The sequence below is a fragment of the Pristiophorus japonicus genome, chromosome 5 (genome assembly GCF_044704955.1).
Source record: "Pristiophorus japonicus isolate sPriJap1 chromosome 5, sPriJap1.hap1, whole genome shotgun sequence".
In the NCBI taxonomy this organism is placed as follows: Eukaryota; Metazoa; Chordata; class Chondrichthyes; family Pristiophoridae; genus Pristiophorus; species Pristiophorus japonicus.
In genome coordinates, this window is record NC_091981.1 from 217,379,064 (window position 1) to 217,405,072 (window position 26,009).

Genomic DNA, 26,009 nt, shown 5'->3' on the forward strand with positions numbered 1-26,009 from the left:
TCATAACGGGGAACAAAGAAATGGCAGACCAATTGAACATGTACTTTGGTTCAGTATTCACTAAGGAGGACACAAACAACCTTCCGGATATAAAAGTGGTCAGAGGGTCTAGTAAGGAGGAGGAACTGAGGGAAATCTTTATTAGTCGGGAAATTGTGTTGGGGAAATTGATGGGATTGAAGGCCGATAAATCCCCAGGGCCTGATGGACTGCATCCCAGAGTACTTAAGGAGGTGGCCTTGGAAATAGCGGATGCATTGACAGTCATTTTCCAACATTCCATTGACTCTGGATCAGTTCCTATCGAGTGGAGGGTAGCCAATGTAACCCCACTTTTTAAAAAAGGAGGGAGAGAGAAAGCAGGGAATTATAGACCGGTCAGCCTGACCTCAGTAGTGGGTAAAATGATGGAATCAATTATTAAGGATGTCATAGCAGCGCATTTGGAAAATGGTGACATGATAGGTCCAAGTCAGCATGGATTTGTGAAAGGGAGATCATGCTTGACAAATCTTCTGGAATTTTTTGAGGATGTTTCCAATAAAGTGGACAAAGGAGTACCAGTTGATGTGGTATATTTGGACTTTCAGAAGGCTTTCGACAAGGTCCCACATAAGAGATTAATGTGCAAAGTTAAAGCACATGGGATTGGGGGTAGTGTGCTGACGTGGATTGAGAACTGGTTGTCAGACAGGAAGCAAAGAGTAGGAGTAAATGGGTACTTTTCGGAATGGCAGGCAGTGACTAGTGGGGTACCGCAGGGTTCTGTGCTGGGGCCCCAGTTGTTTACATTGTACATTAATGATTTAGACGAGGGGATTAAATGTAGTATCTCCAAATTTGCGGATGACAATAAGTTGGGTGGCAGTGTGAGCTGCGAGGAGGATGCTATGAGGCTGCAGAGTGACTTGGATAGGTTAGGTGAGTGGGCAAATGCGTGGCAGATGAAGTATAATGTGGATAAATGTGAGGTTATCCACTTTGGTGGTAAAAACAGAGAGACAGACTATTATCTGAATGGTGACAGATTAGGAAAAGGGAAGGTGCAACGAGACCTGGGTGTCATGGTACATCAGTCATTGAAGGTTGGCATGCAGGTACAGCAGGCGGTTAAGAAAGCAAATGGCATGTTGGCCTTCATAGCAAGGGGATTTGAGTACAGGGGCAGGGAGGTGTTGCTACAGTTGTACAGGGCCTTGGTGAGGCCACACCTGGAGTATTGTGTACAGTTTTGGTCTCCTAACTTGAGGAAGGACATTCTTGCTATTGAGGGAGTGCAGCGAAGATTCACCAGACTGATTCCCGGGATGGTGAGACTGACCTATCAAGAAAGACTGGATCAACTGGGCTTGTATTCACTGGAATTCAGAAGAGTGAGAGGGGACCTCATAGAAACGTTTAAAATTCTGACGGGTTTGGACAGGTTGGATGTAGGAAAAATGTTCCCAATGTTGGGGAAGTCCAGAACCAGAGGTCACAGTCTGAGGATAAGGAGTAAGCCATTTAGGACCGAGATAAGGAGAAACTTCTTCACCCAGAGAGTGGTGAACCTGTGGAATTCTCTACCACAGAAAGTAGTTGAGGCCAATTCACTAAATATATTCAAAAGGGAGTTAGATGAAGTCCTTACTACTCGGGGGATCAAGGGGTATGGCGTGAAAGCAGGAAGGGGGTACTGAAGTTGCATGTTCAGCCATGAACTCATTGAATGGCGGTGCAGGCTAGAAGGGCTGAATGGCCTGCTCCTGCACCTATTTTCTATGTTTCTATGTTTCTTTCAATTCAGTATACTGTATTCGCTACCCACGATGTGGTCTCCTCTACAATGGGGAGACCAAACGCAGATTGAGTGACCGCTTTGCAGAACACGTCCATTCAGTCCGTAAGTGTGACCCTGAGCTTCTGTACAGCTTCCACTCTGACCTCTCTATCTTTGGCCTCCTACAATGTTTCAATGAAGCTCAATGCAAGCTCGAGGAACAGCATCTCATCTTTCGTTTAGGCACTTTACAGCCTTCTGGACTCAACATCGAGTTCAACAATTTCTGCTCACATTTTGTTCCCTTTCCTCGCTTTCTTTTTTTAACAAGAACTCCTCACCCTCCCAAACTTCTTTATTTTTAGTTTGTTTCTCTGTTTTCCGTGGCAGCTGGTAATCATTCTGACATTCACACCCTGTCTAGACTCACCTTTTGTTTCCTAACTTGTGCTATTACCATCTCAATTTGGCCCATCTCAAATTTGTTCTGCCTTCCACCCAATCACATACCTTCCCTTTTGTTCTTTCCTCCTCTCCCCCGTTCAGGGCCCCAGCACTTCCTTAAGAGTCTGTTACATTTCGAATTATTGCCAGTTCTGACGAAGGGGCTTCGACCTGAAACGTTAACTTTGTTTCTCTCTTCACAGATGCTGCCTGATCCGCTGAGATTTCCAGCATTTTTTGTTTTTATATGCCATTGACATAGTAACTTTCACATCCTTAGGGTATCCCATAGCACTTAACAGCCAATGAAGTGCTTTTTGAAGTGTAGTCAAACACGGTAGCCAATTTATACATAGCAAAATTCCACAAACAGCAACAAGTGACCAGTTAATCTATTTTGGTGCTGTTGGTTTTAGTTGATTCGATGCTCAACATGTTCAACCACTGTGGAGCAGTCAAAACAGTAGAATGCAAGACAGAGGAAGTCATGTTCAATCTGGTCATGGTCATCGATCTAAAACGTTAACTCCGTTTCTCTCCATAGATGCTGCCTGACCCGCTGAGATTTCCAGCATTTTCTGTTTTTATGCTCAATCTGTACAGTGTTCTGGTCAGACCACACAAGTACTGCATCCAGTTCTGGTCAGCAAGGCACACTGAGGCATTGCAATTTTTGGAAGCGGTACAGGGAGGACCCAGGCTCCCTAGAGTCAGAGGATTGAATTATGAGGAATGACTGCTGAAATTTGGGATTTTCAACTTTGAATGACGGTGACTGAGAGATTACTTTATCATGATATATAACAATTTACATTTCTATAGTTCATTTATTCTACAAAAATGTCCCAAGGCACATCACAGATGTATAGTAGAATAAAAGGAAGCTGAGCAAAAGTAGTAGAGATTATGAAGGGTGATCAAAAGCTTGATCAAAGAGGTAGGTTTTATGAATGGTCTTAAAAGGAAAATGGAAATATGGACGGTTTAGGGTGGAAATTCCAGAGCATAGGCCTTAAGTGGTTGAAGACATGCTGGGGTGAAGGAAGGGAAGGGGTTGCATAAAAGGCCAGCATTAGAAGGATGGAGAGTTCAGTGTGGATGGTTATAGGCTTGGAGGAGTATAGAGATAGGGAGAAGCGAGGTCATGAGGGATGAGATTTAAACACGGGGATGAGATTTAAAACACGAGGATGAGAATTTCAAATTTGAGCAGTTGAGAAACCAGGAACCAATGTAGATTAGCAAGGACAGGGGTGATGGACGAATGGGTCTTGATATAGAAGATACGAGCAAGTTTTAAATGAGCTGAAGTTTATCGAGGCTGGAGTACCAGAAATCCGGCAGGAGAGCCGGTGTCAAAGGCATTGATGAGGGCTTCAGCAGCAAATGGGCTGAGGCGTGGTGGAGCTGAGCAATGTTACAGAGGTGGAAGTAGGCAGTACTTGTGATGGAGAGGATATGGGATCGGAAACTAGAGCTAGGGGGCATAGTTTCAGAATAAGGGTTTGCCCATTAAAACCGAAATGAGGAGGAATTTCTTCTCTCAGAGGGTCGTGAACCTTTGGAATTCTCTACTCGAGAGAGCTGTAGAGGCTGGGTCATTGAATATATTTAAGGCGGAGATACAGATTTTTGAGCGATAAGGGAGTGAAGGGTTATGGGGAGCGGGCAGGGAAGTGGAGTTGAGGCCAGGATCAGCTGTAATCTTATTGAATGGCGGAGCAGGCTGAAGGAACCAAATGGCCTATTTCTGCTCCTAGTTCTTATGTTCTTATGTAAACTCAGCTCGGCATTGAACAGAATGCCGAGGCTGTGAATACTCTGGTTCAACCTGAAACAATGGCTGGGGAGGTGGTTGGAAGCGATGGCAAGTGTATGAAGTTTGTGGTGGAAGCTGAAGAAAACTCTAGCTTTGGTCTTCCCAATGTTGAACTGGAAGAAATTGCTGCTCATCCAAGTCTGGATGTTGGACAAGCAGTTGGCTAACACAGAGGAAATGAAAGGGATGAGAGAGGTGGTAAAGAGGTAGGGTGTTGTCAGTATACAATGGACTTGCTCTATGTCTTTGGATGATGTAGCATTTGGATGAGGAAGAGACAGGCCAAAGAATAGACTTTTGAGGCACCAAATGGGGTGAGGCAAAATGAGTAAATGGCATATAATCTGGTAAATCTGGAGCACGAATACAACTAAATCATGACAGCAGGACAGGGGGACATAGGTTTAAACTAGAAAAGGCAAATCTACAACTGATGTTAAGAAGTTCTTTTTCACACAAAGAATGATCACAACATGGAATGAGCTTTTGAGTAGGAGAGTCAGGTTGAAAACCATACAATCATTTAAGAAACAATTGGATGGGGGAGAAAAACATCTTTCTGGATGGATGAGCTATGATGGGTTGAATGACCTTTCTCATCTATATCTATCTTGTAATGTGTAAAGACATGGTGGATAGAACGTCTATTGGTACAGGAAAGGCCACAGATGCTTCCACGCAAACACACGTATAAACTCCAAGAATGCGAGATATTTTGATTTTGCATTAAGAAAATAATTATGGCTGGGTTATTGTGTGGGCAGAATGGAGATCTGACATAAAGAGGGAGGATATTACAATACAATAACAAATGTATTCAAAATCAAGGTTTGGGTTACTGATCACATAATATAATGGAGGATTAAGCATGTGTATGGGAAATGTGTTACACTGTCTTAGGCAAAGCTCTGGCAGGCAGGGTACATGGCTAGCATGGGGATTGAACCTGCGACCGTGGTGTTATTAGTGGTGCCCCCACAATATAGGGAACTCTTCATCCTTGCGCAGGGGCCATGCTAATCTGTATTGTTCCAAATTTAGTATATGAGGTGCCAAAGTGACTTACACTGAAGTGGCACAAACGTGATAGTCTGAATATTTTATTCATATGCTATGCTATGGAAATGAAGCAATAGTCTGAAATGTTAGCATTATAATTCAAAGCAGGATTAAGTAGGAAATAGTAGAAACTGCGTATGTAACACATGAGCTAACACAAGAAAAATGTGCGTCAGCCTTGGACTCAAAATATAAATCCATATTGAACGAGTTAGAAACATTAATAATCTTAAAAGCAGCTGTATTGATCACCTCACTTTCATCATTAAAAATCTTGTCACTAAACCTGAGATCATATGGTCAGTGCCACTAATAATCTGTTCCCTCATTGGCTTTAAAATACAGATTTCAACCGAAGAGAACAAAACTGCTGATGTAGTCAAAAGGAAACACATAGTACTAATTATGCTTTTAATTTTTTCCCCTTAAATCAGATTCTGGTTTTAATTCATAGCCTGTTTCCTGACTAGATTCTCTCGTATGGGAGGGAAGCCTCGGGACTTGATTATGGATAACAAGGTAAATAGTTAAAATAAAATTACATGGTTGATCTAATTAGAATCAGCCTTAAAATATACAAAAATGTCCTGGATCTAATCATAGACGCTCCGCTATCTGTTCTGCATAGCACTGTAAAACTAGAAAGGTATAAATTTGCCCATATATTTGAGTAAAGCCCTCTGGTAACTCTCTTGGATAACTTCACACATGTTTGCAACATGAAATGCCTGGAGACAGTGGATGCTTGTAGACTACCAATAAGAGCACTTCCACCGCCCTCACGCACACAACTGCACAAAAATCACCACACGGATATGGAAATGTGTTATTTATTTCCTGCTGACCGAGCAGACTTTCTCTGCAACAGAATAATTTCCTGTTTGTCAGGATTTCTTTCATTCTAAGATCAAATATTTCTGGCTTATTGAGCATCATTAAAAGAGGAAACATGCTCTTCTCGCCGACAGATTCAAGAAACATTTCTGACTCCTAGCTCCTCTCCCCCACCCCAAGAATATTATTTTCCACACAGAAAATTCACAATTCTTGATAAAAATAACTCAAATTATTTTCCCTCTAAACTAAATAGTTTCTTTATTTTCAAAAAAAAGCTGAATTTAAGCTTGGCACAGCACATATTTATATAGTTCTATCAAATATTTATATTTTCTCTTTCAAGGGTATGGACATAATTGGAGACCAAAATATGAGACTAACTGTAAATAAGTGATTATGTACACAGCTGAGCATCCCTATTAAAGACTGGCTCCATTTGTGTCTCATGAGACCAGCTCTGCCATTACCAGTTCATTCACCAACCTTGGTGAATAGTTGACACACTCCCATAATACTTAGATTTGAGCTGCTGTTGATATTACAGCTGCCTGTATGATTTTAAACTTGGAAAAAGTTTCTTTGTCTATTGCAGAATTTTCTATTAAGTATCTCCAGCTGGAGACAGCAGATTGCTCAGCTTTCTATCTCTTCAAGAGCAGGCACACAAGGACAAACAAAAAAAAAGGGGAAGAAAGCATAAATGAAGCAGCAAAGTTCAGTGCATCTGACATAATTAGTCATCATCCTAATTAGAATAACATGCTTCTTTACCTGGAATTAAATGAAGAACAGCAGTTGGATTTTAATTGATTCCATACAACGGTACAGCTAACTTGCATTCCAACAGTGAAGTGAGCTCTGATCCTAGCCAGCTCTGATACATTATTTGTATTTCATACTCAGGAAAACTTGGTTTCTCTCTAGTTACTGGTAAATCTGCTAATACTGGAGCAATCCAAAATCATAGAATGTTATAGCACAGAAACAGGGCCATTTGACTCATTGGGGTGGATTTACCCATTCCCTCCACTCCCTGCCTTCCCTCCACTCCCCCCCCCCCCCACACCTGGCTACAGCCCAAGATTGAGTGCCTTGAGGTAGCCCCAATATCAAGCAGGCTGGAAGATAAGTGAATAACAGTTGAGAACCAGGCTTATCACTATTATGCTACGCAAAGACCAAAACATTGCTTTCAGATTTTAAAACAAACTCCTGCAGTAAACTTTCTTTGTAGAATTTTGTTTTGGGGGGTTGGGGAGATAGGGTAGATCAGACAGCATGAGGTACAACAATCACAAATATATGCGCAATGGTTTTCTATATTTTGTGGCCAAGCATATAGAGCATGAAATAGTGGTAGATAATAGTAACATGCAGAAATAAAATTCACTGATTGTCCATGATGCACATACTTCAAATTATGGTAACAAGAAGAAAAAATACAACTTCTTTGCTGTAAATTTGCCAGTGGTCATCAATTTCAGATAGGTCATGGATACCTAATATTCATTTCTAGGACTTAAGAAACTAGAATACAACAATGTACATCTGTGAAAGCAAAATTGGCGAGAGAGAGAGAGGAGTAAAATGAAACACATTGTTGGTTCAAATATATAGGCCTATGGGTTGCTGGATTGGACAATGAAGTAACAGAAGGTGACAAGCAAGCTCTGTTTATTACTTACTGGGAGCAGATCATCAAGCAACTTGTATAGCACTTTTAACATAGAAAGCATCCAAGACGCTTCACAGAAAGGGAGGAGAAAATAAACAGAAATAAATAAGGGAACAGATGCTGGGCCATGGACAGAGAGATTAAGAGGGCTGGCCAAGAGCTTGGTCAAAAAGATTGGTATTGAGAAGTTATTTAAAAGGTTGAGAAAGAAATTGAGAGGTGGAAAGAGAGAGGTGGATGGGGTTTGGAGAAATAGTTCCAGATGGTAGGACCATGGGAACAAAGACTGCCACCAATGGAGAGGTGGGAGGTGGCATAGGGTGAATACACAGAAAGCCAGAGCCAGATGATGAAAGGGCATGTATGGTTGGAGGGGATTGCAGAGGTAAGGTGAAAAAGGGATATGGAGGGATTTGAAGATAAAGATGAAGATTTTGAAAGGTACAAGGAGTCACTATAGGTCAGCGAGGCAATGCTCATAGAAGCAGCACAGTGTTCTTGTGTAAGGAGATCCTTGAACACTTCTCTCATAAAATAGTACAGATTTAATCACAGTACAGAGCAGGACCTAGTGCAAGACACAAAAGGGATAGCTGAGTTTACAGATGGTGGAGGATAAGAGGGCAGTGAGGAGGACATTGAAGAAATGGAGTAGAGGTAACGAAAGTGTGAATGAGGGGTCCTGCTCAGAGTAGTTGAGGCGACAGTCTTGCATAAGTGGACAGAATGTGGAGTTTGAAATTCAACTTAGGGTTGAGCAGGACACCAAGGCTTTGCATTGTCTGGTTCTGGCTGAGGGAGTCACCAGGGAGGGGCTGAAGTCATTGTCAAAGGAGTGGAATTTGCAACAGAGACGAAGATGATGGCTTTAATCTTGCAAGTGTTAAATTGGAGGAAGGTTTGACTCATTGTTCTCCAACAGATGTATGCTGCACTAAAGGTTTATTCTAACCTGGATAAGAAACTCAATGATCTAACTATAGGGCTGACTCCACAATCAAGCATTCCTGGCAAGGAGCACTGCTTAAATTAATGGATAGAAAATCAAAAGCTACAAGCCTACAATTTCCCAACCAGCACTCTCTACAAGTGCCACTCCTCACTGGGAGCACCTCATTGAGGAACAGGCCTTATGGGGTATAAATTCAATGCAACTTTGATGTGTAAAATAGGCTGCTGATTTGTTCTATTGCCAAAACTGAATGTATACACCTATACATGGATTAATCAAGGACAGTCAGCATGGGTGTGTCAAAGCAAGGTTGTGACTGAATAACTTGATTGAATTTTTCGAGAAGGTAACCAGCAGGGTCGATGAGGGCAGTGCGTATGATGTAGTGGATTTTAGCAAAGCTTTTGATAAGGTCCCACATGGCAGACTGGTCACGAAAGTAATAGCCCATGGGATCCAGGGCAAAGTGGCAAGTTGGATCCAAAATTGGCTCGGAGGCAAGAAGCAAAGGGTAATGGTTGATGGGTGTTTTTGTGACTGGAAGTGGGGTTCTGCAGGGCTCAGTTCTGGGTCCTTTGCTTTTTGTGGTACATACCAATGATTTGGACTTAAATGTTGGAGATATGATTAAGAAGTTTGCAGATGACACTAAAATAGGCTGTGTGGTTGATAATGAAGAAGAAAGCTGCGGACTGCAGGAAGATATCAATGTACTGGTCAGGTGGACAGAACAGTGGCAAATGGAATTCAATCCGGATAAGCTGAGATAATGCATTTGGGGAGGTCTAACAAGGCAAGAGAATATACATTAAATGGTACGATACTGAAAAGTGTAGAGGAACAAAGCAACCTTGGAGTGCATGTCCACAGATCCCTGAAGGTAGCAGGCCAGGTAGATAAGGTGGTTAAGAAGGCATATGGAATACTTGCCTTTATTAATTGAGGCATGGAATACAAGAGCAAGGAGGTTATGCTTTAACTGCATAAAACACTAGTTAGGCCGCAGCTGGAATACTGTGTTCAGTTCTAGTCACCACATTACAGAAAAGATGTGGTTGCACTGGAAAGAGTGTAGAGGAGATTTACAAGAATGTTGCCTGGACTGGAGAATTTTGGTTATGAGGAAAAATTGGAGATGCTGGGTCTGTTTTCTTTGGAACAGAGGAGGCTAAGGGGAAAACATAAGCGCATAAGAAATAGGAGCAGGAATAGGCCATGTGTGGAGGTCTAACAAGGCAAGGGATTTGTGGACCTGCACTCCAAGGTCACTTTGTTCCCCGACACTTTTCAGTGTTGTACACTGCTGATCTGATCATGGACTTAGCTCCACTTCCCTGCCCGCTCCCCATAACCCTTTATTCCTTTATCGCTCAAAAATCTGACTATCTCCGCCTTAAATATATTCAATGACCCAGCCTCTACAGCTCTCTGGGGCAAAGAATTCCATAGATTTACAACCCTCAGAGAAGAAATTCCTCCTCATCTCAGTTTTAAATGGGCGGCCCATTATTCTGAGACTATGTCCCCTAGTTTTAGTTTCCCCCATGAGTGGAAATATCCTCTCTGCATCCACCTTGTCGAGTCCCCTCATTATCTTATATGTTTTGATAAATCACCTCTCATTCTTCTGAAATCCAATGTGTATAGGCCGAACCTACTGAACCTATCTTCATAAGTCAACCCCCTCATCTTCGGAATCAACCTAGTGCACCTTCTCTGAACAGCCTTCAAAGCAAGGATATCCTTCCTTAAATACGGAGATCAAAACTGTACACAGTACTCTAGGTGTGGCTTCACCTATACCCTGTACAGTTGTAGCAGGACTTCTCTGCTTTTATACTCTATCCCCCTTGCAATAAAGACCAACATTCCATTTGCCTTCCTGATTACTTGCTGTACCTGCATACTAACTTTTTGTGTTTCATGCACAAGGACCCCCAGGTCCCTCTGTACTGCAGCACTTTGCAATTTTTCTCCATTTAAATTATAATTTGCTTTTCCATTTTTTCTGCCAAAGTGCATGGCCTCACACTTTCCAACATTATACTCCATCTGCCAAATTTTTGACCACCCACTTAGCCTGACTATATCCCTTTGCAGATTTGTTGTGTCCTCCTCACAATTTGCTTTCCCACCCATTTTTGTATCAGCAGCAAATTTGACTGCATTACACTCAGTCCCTTCATCCAAGTCATTAATATAGATTGTAAATAGTTGAGGCCCCAGCATCGATCGTTGCGGCACCCCACTAGTTACTGTGGGTGCCAACCGGAAAATGATCTATTTATCCCGACACTCTGTTTTCTGTTAGTTAGCCAATCCTCTATCCATGCGAACATATTATCCCCAACCCAGTGAACTTTTATCTTGTGCAGTAATCTTTTATGTGGCACCTTATCGAATGGGAGACCTGATTGAGGTGTGTAAAATTATGAGGGGCCTGGATAAAGTGGATAGGAAGGACCTGTTTCCCTTGGCAGAGGGGTCAACAACCACAGGGTAGAGATTTAAAGTAACTGGGGAGAGGTTTAGAGGAGATACGAGGGGAAATTTTTTCAACCAGAGGGTGGTGGGATCTGGAACTCACTGCCAGAAAGATTGATAGAGGCAGGAACCCTCATCAAAATTAAAAGATACTTGGATGTGCACATAAAATGCCATAACCTACAGGGCTACTGACCAAGAGCTGGAAAATGGGATTAGGCTGGTTAGCTCTTGGACTGCCAGCGCGGACACGATGGGCCGAAATGGCTTCCTTCCGTGCTGTACATTTCTATGATTCTATGATTTACATTTACGTGTACATTTTTACATTATTACGGTAACGGTGTGAGAATTAAATAGTTTCTTTCAGTATATGCTATTAATTTGAGATATGACAGGGTCAGAATGCTTGTTACCTTGTGCATTGCCAGCATGACCTCAGAAACTCAAGGGTTTTTTTAATATTCCCTCTGATCCTCTCTCCTGGACAATAAGTCCAAGAATCACTGCCAATTGAGAACAATAATTTGTGATCTAATGACCGTTTAATAACTGAATCACACATTGATTATGGAGTTCTATGTAGTTATTCTCATTGAAAGAGTTTTTTACATCTTGTATTTACCAGCAATCTAGTAAAATACTGTAAAAAGGGGGAAAAATGAAGATCCAAATTAACTGGTTAATTCTGAACAACTGCTTTGCTGCTTTCATACCCACATAGTCCCATCTTGTCTGTTTATCTCTGATCTTTGTTTTCTGTCTGAGAGATTTCCTCTACACATGGCAGGCAGCTGTCAGCATCAGTGAAGAGGGAGGCAAGGGTCAAAGGCCAATACAGCTGTCTCGTGTAATCATCAGGCTTCATCGACAAGCCATGAATTCCAACAGAGAGGCAGCTAGCTAACAGCATTGGATTATAGTACACACAAGACCACCCCCTTTCTCAAGTGTGTAAGGCAATCAACATTAAGGCCAGCTCCCCTATCCAAAGCGAAATGGCCCTGAAATCACTGCGCACACAATCGGAGTGGGGAGCTGACCTCAGTGGCTTGAGCGGGGTCAGCGACTTAATATAAATTATATCTGCTCCATACCCAATTTTTCATGAGCACTGAGAGCACAAGGCCCGTATGTGGGCCAGTAATAGGGAGAGCAACAGCCCTTTTCTAAATATGCTCCTAAGTTTTAAGTTTTGCCTGACTACCGATGGCAACGTGGAATCTCACCAATAGTCTGATGCCAGAATTACCCCCTTCAATAAGGGGGCACTGGATCTTTTGGTAGAAGAGGCAAGTCAAATAAGGGCATCCATACTTGGGGCAGAAGTGAATTCTATCTGTGACCAACTGTGCAGAAGGCGTGGCAGGAGATAGCATAAGTGAATGTTGTTTCCCCATGTCTGTATGTCACGGCAGCAGGTGAGAAAGAGATTCTCTGGGCCCAGTAAGAGTTCCAAAGTTAAGTTGCCTGTAGATTATTTAATCTATGCCCATATAATGTGTGGCACAAACTCTGTGCTCCCAAATGGTGCAGCATCAATGGACTGGCATACTCCCTCAGACCTTGCACAAACAAACTTCTAGGTTTGTAATGCTTCATCTTGTACTTTGTGACCGCCTAATAGAAAGACTTGCAAGGCGCGGTTGAATGTCCGCGCTGAGCACTGTGGTCACTGCTGATCAAGCAGCTGCTGTCAACAGACAAAAAGTCTCTGCAGGAGTCCTGATTGCCAAACGGCAACAGTAAACAGCAGCGGAAAGTAATGCAGTCAAAATAACGCACAGACTGCAGCATGAAAAGACTAAAGAAATTCACAGCTGAAACACCGTCAAAATGTCAATCCCACCTTTTGAGAGCAGGGAAACCACACAGGTGAACAGAACTCTTGGTAGTGAAAAGACCACACAAACATTGTGGAATTCATTGTGCGTCCTATTTAAATAATGACTGAAATCGGGAGAATAACAAGACCCGCACATGTTCTTCTTCGTATCGCTCTCCACCCACATCCCCCTTCCATCACCCTCCAACCCGCCTTCTATGTCCGCCCCTGGAAAAAACTCTCCCCATTTTGAAAAAAGTTTGCCACCGGATAGCGTCGCAAAGAGGTCCTCCGCTCTCGGTAGCGGATACTGGTCTTGGAGTGACACCCGATTGATGGTGGCCTTATAATCGCCATATATCCTGACCGACCCGTCCGCCTTGAGCACCGGCACAATCGGGCTCGCCCAGTCACTGAATTCGACTGGCGAGATGATGCCTTCTCTCAGCAGGCGGTCCAATTCGCCTTCTATCTTTTCCCGCATCACGTACGGCACCGCTCTGGCCTTGTGGTGCACTGGCCTGGCGTCCGGGTTTATGTGAATCACTACCTTGGCCCCCATGAAAGTGCCAATGCCGGGTTGAAATAATGATTCAAATTTGTCCAGGATCTGTGAGCATGATACTCGCTCCAGAGGAAATTGCAGAGACATCGCCCCATTTCCAGTTCACGACAGCAAACCAACTCCTCCCCAGTAGTGCGGGACCGTCCCCCAGGACAACCCAGAGTGGCAACCTGTTCTCCGAATCCTTGTGGGTCACGACTACCGTGGTGCTGCCTAGCACCGGAATGATCTCCTTTGTGTATGTCTGTAGCTGTGTGTCAATCGCCGATAATTTTGGCCTCCTGGCCTTGGACACCCACAACTTTTCGAACTGTTTGATACCCATCAGGGACTGGCTGGCCCCCGTGTCTAGCTCCATTGATACTGGGATGCCATTGAGGAGCACTTTCATCATTATCAGTGGCGTCCTGGTGTATGAACTGTAAACGTGCTCCACATGAACTCGCTGAACTTCAGCTTCCAGCGATTTCCCCCAGCGTTCATTTCTGCAATTTCTGCAGGTATTTTACTCATCTCTGCAAACTCCGGCTGAGTGTGTGCCTCCACGCCTCCAACATGAGCTGCTGTTTGAAACAAAAGGTCCCTTGCCAGTCGATCGTCCCTGACTGCCCCTGTTATTGCCCTTGAGTGCGCCATTAACAAGTGTTGATGGCCCCATTATTGGCCGCATTGTCCCTTGCAATGGCGTGAATCGCCGTTCAGCTTGCCATTGTCTCTGTCGAACTCCCCCTCTGGGTTCGACTACATGTTGGGGCATGCCCGATTGCCCTTGTCTGCCTGGAGAACTATGTGCTGCTTCAACAATGTTGAATCTCTGTCCCAACCATTCCTTAACACAGTACCTCTCGTCTGTTCTGCTTGTGGCCATGCTCGTGTGGTTGAAATCCCAGTTCCTTGTCGCCATTGATACATCCTTAATATACAGTATAAATGCACACGAGGCCCATGCTTGAGAGGTCAGTCTGTGACCTGTCCTTTATTCCATAGCACTCAAGTGATGGAAGTGGGTGGAGCTTCCCCTTTTATATCTGAAGGTCCAGGTTAGGAGTGTCTCCCACAAGTTCACCACCTAGTGGTCATTGTTCTCACAGTGTACAACTTAGGTCAGATTATACATGGGTTACAATGCTGGTTGAATACATGACACATTGTGCGTCCTATTTAAATAATGACTGAAATCGGGGGAATAACAAGACCCGCACATGTTCTTCCTCGTCTCGCTCTCCACCCACATCCCCCTTCCATCAACCTCCAACCCTATCGCCTTCTGTGTCCGCCCCTGGAAAAAACTCTCCCCCGACTCTTTTACAACTGTACTTATGAACTCCCAACCCTCCATTCACCATGACATTTCTGCAGCTACCGATCTGCTCAACCACACCCTCATTACCACCTTTGATGTCCTAGTCCCTGTTAAAACAATTACTTGCTCTCACCCTGGCCGTTCCCTCTGATACAGCCCTGATCTACCATCCCTGGAGTCCAAGGGATGCAGACTTGAATGGATATGGTGGTCAACTGGTTGAGTCATTCACCACCAGATCTAGTTGGACAACATAAAGCATTATTGGGTCCTGCTCTCGTCTGCCAAAATTGCTCACAATTCCAGAATCATTCTGGAATGTAAATATAAACCCTGCCTTCTATTCTCCACTGTTAACCATCTTTTTAAACCCCTCTTCTCAGTCTCCACCCTTACCTCTGACAATAAGTGTGAGGAGTTCATGGACTTCTTTGTCTCTAAGATTGAGACCATCTGTTCGGCCATCTCTACCTCTTCCTTTCCTTCCCCTCCTTCCCCTAGCCCACCGGGCCAGACTTCCTCCAAGGATCCCACTGCCCTAGCCCGGACCTCTCATCCACCTCCAGTTTCTGTCTGATCTCCCCTCATGACCTCTCCAAGCTCATCCTGTCCATGAGACCCACTTCCTGCTCCCTTGACCCTATTCCCACCAAACTACTGACCACCCAACTGCCTTTTCTGGCTCCCATTTTACTTGACATTGTTAACAGTTCTCTCCTCAGGTATTGTCCCCCACTCACTCAAATCTGCCATCATCACCCCCCTCTCCTCAAAAAAGCAACTTTCGACCCCTCCCTCCTTGCAAACTTCCGCCCCATCTCCAACCTCCCTTTCCTCTCCAAAGTCCTTGAACGTGTTGTCACCTCCCAAATACGTACCCATCTTTCCCGCCACACCATGTCTGAATCCCTCCAATCTGGTTTCCGTACCTGCCACAGTACCAAAACAGCTCTCAAAGTCACAAATGACATTCTTTTTAACTGTGACAAAGGCAAACTACCCCTCCTCGTCCTTCATGACTTGTCTGCAGCCTTTGACACGGTTGAGCACTCTATCCTTCTCCAACGCCTCTCCACCATCGTCCAGCTGGGTGGGACTGCACTCGCCTGATTCCATTCTTATCTATCGAATCATAGCCAGAGAATCACCTCTTCCTATTCCCGCATCGTTACCTCTGATGTCCCCTAAGGATCTATCCTTGGCCCCCTTCTATTTCTCATCTACATCTTGCCCCTGGACGACATGATCTGAAAACACAGCATCAGTTTCCATATGTACGCTGATGAAACCTAGCTCTACCTCACTGCCACTTTTCTCGATCCCTCCACGGTCTCTAAATTGTCAGATTGTTTGTCCGACATCTAGTTCTGGATGAGCAGAAATGTTCTCCAATTGAATATTGGAAAGACGGAAGCCATTGTTTTTGGTCCCCGCCACAAACTCCATTCTCTAGCCACCGACTCCATCCCTCTCCCTAACTTCTATCTGAGGCTGAACCACTGTTTACAACTTTGGTGTCATATTTGACCCTGAAATGAGCTTTCGACCACATATCCACAGCATAACTAAGATCGACTATTTCCACCTGCATAACATCTCCTGTCTCCACCCTTGCCTCAACTCATCCGCTGTTGAAGCCCTCATCTATGCCCTTGTTACCTCTAAGACTTAACGATTCCAACGCACTCCTGGCTGGCCTGCCACATTCTACCCTACGAAAACTAGAGGTGATCCAAAACTTGGCTGCCCTTGTCCTAACTCGCTCTAAATCCCGCTCACACATGACCCCTGTGCTCACTGATCTACATTGGCTCCCAGCTAAGCAACGACATGTCAAATTTCTCATCCTTGTTTTCAAAACCTTCCATGGCCTCGCCCCTCCCTATCTCTGTAATCTCCTCCAACCACAAAACCACGCCTCCCCCCACCCCAAACCCCCAACACTGAGATATCTGTGCTCCTCTAATTCTGCCCTCTTGTGCATCCTTGATTATAATCTCTCAACCATTGGTGGCAGTACCTTCTGTTGCCTAAGCCCTAAGCTCTGGAATTCCCTGCTTAAACCTCTCCGCCTCTCTTTCCTCTTTTAAGACCGTCATGTATGTAACCTTCATGTAACTGTAACCTTCATGTAACAACACTGTACACTGTATACACCTCAGAAATGCACACCTTGACCACAGGGGGTGAACTTGTGGGAGACATTCCTCACCTGGTCATCCAGGTATATAATGGGAGGTCCCACGCAGAGTCATCACTTCTTGGTCCTGTGAATAAAGATTTGGGTCACAGAGTGACCTTGTCTGCAGAATGTGCCTCATGTGAATTTATAGTAGTCTGTAAGGACACTACAAAGACATTCCTTAAACCCGACCTCTTTGACCAAGCTTTTGGTCACCTGCCCTAATTTCTCTTTTTGTGGCTCAGTGTCAAATTATTTGTCTCAATACTCCTGTGAAGCACCTTGGGACGTCTCCGTACATTAAAGGCGCTATATAAATACAAGTTGCTGTTGTTAGTACGGCCTCCAAAAACCCTCAGAAATTTTTCCATCGTTGAATTTAATGCCCTGCAAGTGGTCTGCTTGGGCCTACTTGCCCAATTTTATAAAGCAGTCTTGTGAAAAGCATAAATTTATTCTGAGTGAACCACTGGGGAACTTAACTTCTACTGGTTATTGTATTACATCACTGTGCAGCTCACTGTTCTGGCCATATGGTTTCCTATGGTTACTCCGCAATGCATGAATTTCATTGGCTATTAACTTGGCTGCAGGGTGGAGTCCCACAGCTGCTGAGAATTCTGACTGGACAGTGAACGAAAAACTGCAAAATGAGATTCACAGACTGCTTACTGTTTACTGATGCAGCATCCTGACAGCAGCCATGAAATCGGGCGGGGAAAGGCAAGGAAAATGGTGGCTGTTTCAGTATATATTTAAAACTTACTGTTGACTTATGTACCACCTTGGCTCAATTTGTAACATCCTTCCCTCAGGATCAGAAGTTTGTGCATTCAAGCCCCACTCTTGAGCACATACCCTAATTTGACACTCCAATGCGGTACAGTGTGAATGCTTCATTGTCACAGGTGCTATCCTTTGGATGGGATGTTAAACCGCGGTCCCATTCAGGTGGATGTTGAAGATCCCGTGACACTTCATAATTGAGCAGGGTGCTCTTCTGGTCTCCTGGCCAACATTCCTCCCTCAACCAGGAGAGAGGCGGGAGTCCAGAGAGGCAGCGGCCTATAAAAGGCTCAGCAGTCCAGGGAGCGTCGAGAGAGGCGGGAGTCGAGAGAGGCAGCGGCCTATAAAAGGCTCAGCAGTCCGGGGAGCGTCGAGAGAGGCGGGAGTCCAGAGAGGCAGCGGCCTATAAAAGGCTCAGCAGTCCGGGGAGCGTCGAGAGAGGCGGGAGTCGATAGAGGCAGCGGCCTATAAAAGGCTCAGCAGTCCGGGGAGCGTCGAGAGAGGCGGGAGTCCAGAGAGGCAGCGGCCTATAAAAGGCTCAGCAGTCCGGGGAGCGTCGAGAGAGGCGGGAGTCCAGAGAGGCAGCGGCCTATAAAAGGCTCAGCAGTCCGGGCAGCGTCGAGAGAGGCGGGAGTCGAGAGAGGCAGCGGCCTATAAAAGGCTCAGCAGTCCGGGGAGCGTCGAGAGAGGCGGGAGTCCAGAGAGGCAGCGGCCTATAAAAGGCTCAGCAGTCCGGGGAGCGTCGAGAGAGGCGGGAGTCCAGAGAGGCAGCGGCCTATAAAAGGCTCAGCAGTCCGGGGAGCGTCGAGAGAGGCGGGAGTCCAGAGAGGCGTACCGGTGCAGCTCCAGCTGAGAGAAGTCAAAAAAGAAGTAGAAAGAAATCAAAAGGTGACGTCACAGCCAACGTGGTAAGTGATTGGCTGCTGATTGGTGAGTAGTTTTTCTTTTTCTTTATTAGTCAGTAACTTTTAACATTGTTGTCGGCAATTTAAGTGTATCTAAGGGTTAAGTCATGGCAGGACAGCTCGGTCATGTGATATGCTCCTCCTGTACCATGTGGGAACACGGGGACAACACCAGTGTCCCTGACGACTACATGTGCGGGAAGTGTGTTCACCTCCGGCTACTGACGGTCCGCGTTGCGGAGTTGGAGCTGAAGGTGGATTCACTCTGGAGCATCCACGATGCTGAGAATGACGTGAGTATCACGTGTAGCGAGTTGGTCTTACCGCAGGAGAAGGGTCCACAGCCAGCGAGGGAATGGAAGACCAGCAGGAAGAGTAGTGCAAGGAAGGTAGTGTAGGGGTCCCCTGTGGTCATCCCACTGCAAAACAGATACACTGCTTTGAGTGCTGTTGAGGGGGATGACTCATCAGGAGTGGGCAGCAGCAGCCAAGTTCATGGCACCGTGGCTGGCTCTGTTGCACAGGAGGGCAGGAAAAAGAGTGGGCGAGCGATAGTGATAGGGGATTCAATTGTAAGGGGAATAGATAGGCGTTTCTGCGGCCGCAACCGAGACTCCAGGATGGTATGTTGCCTCCCTGGTGCAAGGGTCAAGGATGTCTCGGAGTGGGTGCAGGACATTCTAAAAAGGGAGGGAGAACAGCCAGTTGTCGTGGTGCACGTTGGTACCAATGACATAGGTAAAAAAAGGGATGAGTTCCTACGAAATGAATTTAAGGAGCTAGGAGCTAAATTAAAAAGTAGGACCTCAAAAGTAGTAATCTCGGGATTGCTACCAGTGCCACGTGCTAGTCAGAGTAGGAATCGCAGGATAGCTCAGATGAATACGTGGCTTGAGCAATGGTGCAGCAGGGAGGGATTCAAATTCCTGGGGCATTGGAACCGGTTCTGGGGGAGGTGGGACCAGTACAATCCAGACGGTCTGCACCTGGGCAGAATCGGAACCAATGTCCTCGGGGGAGTGTTTGCTAGTGCTGTTGGGGAGGAGTTAAACTAATATGGCAGGGGGATGGGAACCAATGCAGGGAGATAGAGGGAAACAAAAAGGAGGCAAAAACAAAAGACAGAAAGGAGATGAGGAAAAGTGGAGGGCAGAGAAACCCAAGGCAAAGAACAAAAAGGGCCATTGTACAGCAAAATTCTAAAAGGACAGAGGGTGTTAAAAAAACAAGCCTAAAGGCTTTGTGTCTTAATGCAAGGAGTATCCGCAATAAGGTGGATGAATTAACTGTGCAAATAGATGTTAACAAATATGATGTGATTGGGATTACGGAGACGTGGCTCCAGGATGAGCAGGGCTGGGAACTCAACATCCAGGGGTATTCAACATTCAGGAAGGATAGAATAAAAGGAAAAGGAGGTGGGGTAGCATTGCTGGTTAAGGAGGAGATTAAGGCAATAGTTAGGAAGGACATTAGCTTGGATGATGTGGAATCTATATGGGTAGAGCTGCAGAACACCAAAGGGCAAAAAACGTTAGTGGGAGTTGTGTACAGACCTCCAAACAGTAGTAGTGATGTTGGGGAGGGCATCAAACAGGAAATTAGGGGTGCGTGCAATAAAGGTGCAGCAGTTATAATGGGTGACTTTAATATGCACATAGATTGGGCTAACCAAACTGGAAGCAATACGGTGGAGGAGGATTTTCTGGAGTGCATAAGGGATGGTTTTTTAGACCAATATGTCGAGGAACCAACTAGGGGGGAGGCCATCTTAGACTGGGTGTTATGTAATGAGAAAGGATTAATTAGCAATCTCGTTGTGCGAGGCCCCTTGGGGAAGAGTGACCATAATATGGTGGAATTCTGCATTAGGATGGAGAATGAAACAGTTAATTCAGAGACCATGGTCCAGAACTTAAAGAAGGCTAACTTTGAAGGTATGAGGCGTGAATTGGCTGAGATGGATTGGCGAATGATACTTAAGGGGTTGACTGTGGATGGGCAATGGCAGACATTTAGAGACCGCATGGATGAACTACAACAATTGTACATTCCTGTCTGGCATAGAAATAAAAAAGGGAAGGTGGCTCAACCGTGGCTATCAAGGGAAATCAGGGATAGTATTAAAGCCAAGGAAGTGGCATACAAATTGGCCAGAAATAGCAGCGAACCTGGGGACTGGGAGAAATTTAGAACTCAGCAGAGGAGGACAAAGGGTTTGATTAGGGCAGGGAAAATGGAGTATGAGAAGAAGCTTGCAGGGAACATTAAGACGGATTGCAAAAGTTTCTATAGATATGTAAAGAGAAAAAGGTTAGTAAAGACAAATGTAGGTCCCCTGCAGTCAGAATCAGGGGAAGTCATAACGGGGAACAAAGAAATGGCGGACCAATTGAACAAGTACTTTGGTTCGGTATTCACGAAGGAGGACACGAACAACCTTCCGGTTATAAAAGGGGTCGGGGGGTCTAGTAAGGAGGAGGAACTGAGGGAAATCCTTATTAGCCGGGAAATTGTGTTGGGGAAATTGATGGGATTGAAGGCCGATAAATCCCCAGGGCCTGATGGACTGCATCCCAGAGTACTTAAGGAGGTGGCCTTGGAAATAGTGGATGCGTTGACAGTCATTTTCCAACATTCCATTGACTCTGGATCAGTTCCTATGGAGTGGAGGGTAGCCAATGTAACCCCATTTTTTAAAAAAGGAGGGAGAGAGAAACAGGGAATTATAGACCGGTCAGCCTGACATCGGTAGTGGGTAAAATGATGGAATCAATTATTAAGGATGTCATAGCAGTGCATTTGGAAAGAGGTGACATGATAGGTCCAAGTCAGCATGGATTTGTGAAAGGGAAATCATGCTTGACAAATCTTCTGGAATTTTTTGAGGATGTTTCCAGTAGAGTGGATAAGGGAGAACCAGTTGATGTGGTATATTTGGACTTTCAGAAGGCGTTCGACAAGGTCCCACACAAGAGATTGATGTGCAAAGTTAGAGCACATGGGATTGGGGGTAGTGTACTGACATGGATTGAGAACTGGTTGTCAGACAGGAAGCAAAGAGTAGGAGTAAATGGGTACTTTTCAGAATGGCAGGCAGTGACTAGTGGGGTACCGCAAGGTTCTGTGCTGGGGCCCCAGCTGTTTACACTGTACATTAATGATTTAGATGAGGGGATTAAATGTAGTATCTCCAAATTTGCGGATGACACTAAGTTGGGTGGCAGTGTGAGCTGCGAGGAGGATGCTGTGAGGCTGCAGAGCGACTTGGATAGGTTAGGTGAGTGGGCAAATGCATGGCAGATGAAGTATAATGTGGATAAATGTGAGGTTATCCACTTTGGTGGTAAAAACAGAGAGACAGACTATTATCTGAATGGTGACAGATTAGGAAAAGGGGAGGTGCAAAGAGACCTGGGTGTCATGGTACATCAGTCATTGAAGGTTGGCATGCAGGTGCAGCAGGCGGTTAAGAAAGCAAATGGCATGTTGGCCTTCATAGCAAGGGGATTTGAGTACAGGGGCAGGGAGGTGTTGCTACAGTTGTACAGGGCATTGGTGAGGCCACACCTGGAGTATTGTGTACAGTTTTGGTCTCCTAACCTGAGGAAGGACATTCTTGCTATTGAGGGAGTGCAGCGAAGGTTCACCAGACTGATTCCCGGGATGGCGGGACTGACCTATCAAGAAAGACTGGATCAACTGGGCTTGTATTCACTGGAGTTCAGAAGAATGAGAGGGGACCTCATAGAAACATATAAAATTCTGACGGGGTTAGACAGGTTAGATGCAGGAAGAATGTTCCCAATGTTGGGGAAGTCCAGAACCAGGGGTCACAGTCTAAGGATAAGGGGTAAGCCATTTAGGACCGAGATGCGGAGGAACTTCTTCACCCAGAGAGTGGTGAACCTGTGGAATTCTCTACCACAGAAAGTTGTTGAGGCCAATTCACTAAATATATTCAAAAAGGAGTTAGATGAGGTCCTTACTGCTAGGGGGATCAAGGGGTATGGCGAGAAAGCAGGAATGCGGTACTGAAGTTGAATGTTCAGCCATGAACTCATTGAATGGTGGTGCAGGCTAGAAGGGCCGAATGGCCTACTCCTGCACCTATTTTCTATGTTTCTATGTTTCTAACCAACATCACAAATATAGATTGACTAATTATTCATCTCATTGCTGTTTGTGATAGCTCTGTACAAAGGGTTGCAAGATTTGCCTGCATAACAGAGTCACTCCACTTCAAATAATTGCTGCACACTTAACATAGAAACATAGAAAATAGTAGTAAGTAGGCCATTCGGCCCTTCGAGTCTGCACCACCATTCAATTTAATGCTTTGGGATGTTTGCGAGACACAAAATGTGCTTTTCCAATTCATGAGTTTATGATTGTAAGATATTAATTTAATATTTTGAGCTCATTCACAAGGTTTTACATTATTAGCTCAAATACACAAACTATTGAGAAGCTCTGGGTATGGCTTACACTCAAAGCGAGACAGAGAATTAGGCCTTGGGATCATTGGGATATATTTTGCTTCCAAAAGGTTGGCATAAGTGTAAAGAATGCTGACTTTATTTTGCTAATAGAACTGAATCGAGGAAAATATACTGCATTGGGACATATATTAAATTCTGCTATCGCAGATGGTGTGTGGGCATAAAAAAATACTTTTGATTTATGACTACTTCGGGAAGCAACTACATCCATAGATCTGGTTGTTGGTCTAGAAAATGTGACAATCATACACAAACAAAAGGCTGCAAATGCAGAATATAGAATTAAATGCATCCAATTCTAACTGTTTGCAGCCATCATTTAGAGAGTGACTTTATTAATTGTCAAATAACAGCTTCCAAGGCAAGAAACCTGCAACAGATCAGAGGCCACATCTCCTGCAATGGGGCAAATAAGGTGAGGTTATTAGCAACTTGAATGGGTAAAAGTATGGCGCGAGTTCTATCCTCCGTCCCGGAAATTAATTAGGCAGATTGATATTCACCATGAAGCATTTTGGTCAGCTTGTTCCTTTGTTTTTAGTGGCATGAAATCCTGTAATTGCATTCCAGGAGGCAATCACTGGATTTTATATTCCATGATCCTTTTTTCTGTATTTTGTTTAAATTTAAGCAAATATATATATATATATGTATATATATATATAAAACTGCAAATCTTTCTCTTGAAGAAAATGTTAAATATAATGTATAAAATGATGGAGCACTCACTCCAACTGGGAAGTCGGGATAGTGCAGGCTTCTTCATAGCTATCGGCTATGATTAGAGTGAAAATGAGTTCCTGTCATTTAGGTTCATGCTCAGAATCTATTTAAAACTATTAACAGCCCCTGCTTTGCTTCTACGCAACATTAAATTAAGAATGTGTTTATTTTTGTTTTAAACATTCCCTGTATCCCTTTGTAATGGAAGCGAGTACTCTTTCATTTTTGATACCGCTAATAGCGTACATTCTAACAATACAGTAACAGAGTTACTCTCACAACCAATACTAATCTTGAACTCAAATATCTATCATCTCGCTAACTGTAGAAAGTTCATCTAAACATCCTCAGTTTTGGATGCAAGTTGCCTTTTTTGACCTTTTATGAACTATAACTTCACTTCGGAAAACCGGTGCAATTTCAAGCACAATTGGTGCCCAGATTGTCAATTGTGCCCAAAACAGTAACTCTACCTTACTATCTACATTATTAGCCAACAAATACCTTCCATCTATAGGGCCCAAGTTTCCACACGATAAAAAACGGGCGCCCCTTCGAGCTGGGCGCCCATTTTTCGTGCCTAAAACGGCGCCGGAAAAAAAACTCCCGATCCTGGAGCGCCCTGCAGCTCCTTGTCTGTTTGGCATGGCGCCCAGGGGGGCGGAGCCTACACTCGCCCCGATTTTGTAAGTGGGAGGGGGCGGGTACTATTTAAATTAGTTTTTTTCCTGCCGGCAACGCTGCGCGTGCGCGTTGGAGCGTTCGCGCAGTGTGAAGGAAACATTGGCACTCGGCCATTTTTGTAGTTCTTTGTAGCTGTTTAGTTTTTGAACATTTTTTAATAAAAGCACATTGCCATTAGCACATCAGCACTGAGAAGGCTGCAGGAAGCCTCAGAAAGTTGAGGCAGCCGTTTCCCGACGACCTCCCCCTTTTGCCGTCGGAAAATGTCTCCTCAATTTCTGAGGCTCCCTGCAGCCTTCTGTCTCCTTCCCTCCCTCCCTCTCGCCGTCTGGAACGGCTTCCTCCCCCCCCACCCCGCTGCGTTCGGTCGGTCGGGCCCGCACTCCCCCCCCCCGCCCGCTCGCAACGGCTCCCCCCCCCCCCCCCCCGCGTTCGGTCCCTCCCCGCCGTCTGGAACGGCTTCCTCCCCTGCGTTCGATCGGTTGGTTCCCTCCCGCCTGCCGTCTGGAATGGCTTCCTCCCCCCCCCCCCCACCGCGTTCGGTCGGTTCCCTCCCGCCTGCCGTCTGGAACGGCTTCCCCCCCCCCCCCCACCGCGTTCGGTCGGTTCCCTCCCGCCTGCCGTCTGGAACGGCTTCCCCCCCCCCCCCCACCGCGTTCGGTCGGTTCCCTCCCGCCTGCCGTCTGGAACGGCTTCCTCCCCCCCCCCTCCACCGCGTTCGGTCGGTTCCCTCCCTCCCGCCGTCTGGAACGGCTTCCCTTCCCTTCACCCCCCCCCCCGCCGTTCAGTCGGCAGTCGGTTCCCTCCCTTCCGCCGTCTGGAACGGCTTCCCCCCCCCCCCACCCCGGTTCGGTCGGTTCCCTCCCTCCTGCTGTCTGGAATGGCTTTCTCCCTTCCCCACCACCCCCCCTGCCCCGCGTTCGGGAACGGCTGCCTCGTTTTGTGAGGCTTGCTGCAGCATTCTCCCTGGCTGAAGCACTTTCACACAGGTAGGAAGATGGTTTATTTAATCTTTTCTTTGCTTATAAATGTTTATTCAGGTTGGATTTATTTGTATAATATTTGTATAAGTATAAATAAGGATTTATTGTAGAATTTAATGACTTCCCTTCCCCCCCCCCCCACCTCGTTCTGGACGCCTAATTTGTAACCTGCGCCTGATTTTTTAATGTGTAGAACAGGTTTTTTCAGTTCTACAAAAATTTTCACTTGCTCCATTCTAAGTTAGTTTGGAGTACGTTTTCACTGTGGAAACTTTCAAATCAGGCGTCAGTGGCCGGACGCGCCCCCTTTTGAAGAAAAAATTCTGTTCCAAAGTGGAACTGTTCTACCGGACTAGAACTGCAGAAAAAAAAATGTGGAGAATTGCGATTTCTAAGATAGTCCGTTCTCCACCAGTTGCTCCTAAAAATCAGGCGCAAATCATGTGGAAACTTGGGCCCATAGAATCAGATTACCATCGGCAACAGGTAGAATTAACATCTGCAGTGAATACTATTTAATGC

The 26,009-nt window shown here is 45.2% G+C and overlaps 1 protein-coding gene and 1 non-coding gene across 3 annotated transcripts in view; both read right to left on the reverse strand.

Annotated features, from left to right (window-relative positions):
• The window catches only part of cdk14 (cyclin dependent kinase 14), an 860,906-nt gene that overhangs the window by 38,349 nt on the left and 796,548 nt on the right, over window positions 1-26,009 (reverse strand). The window lies entirely within an intron of this gene.
• On the reverse strand, window positions 4,984-5,087 carry LOC139264957 (U6 spliceosomal RNA). Its single transcript, XR_011593438.1, has one exon. It is a non-coding gene; the product is annotated as a U6 spliceosomal RNA (small nuclear RNA).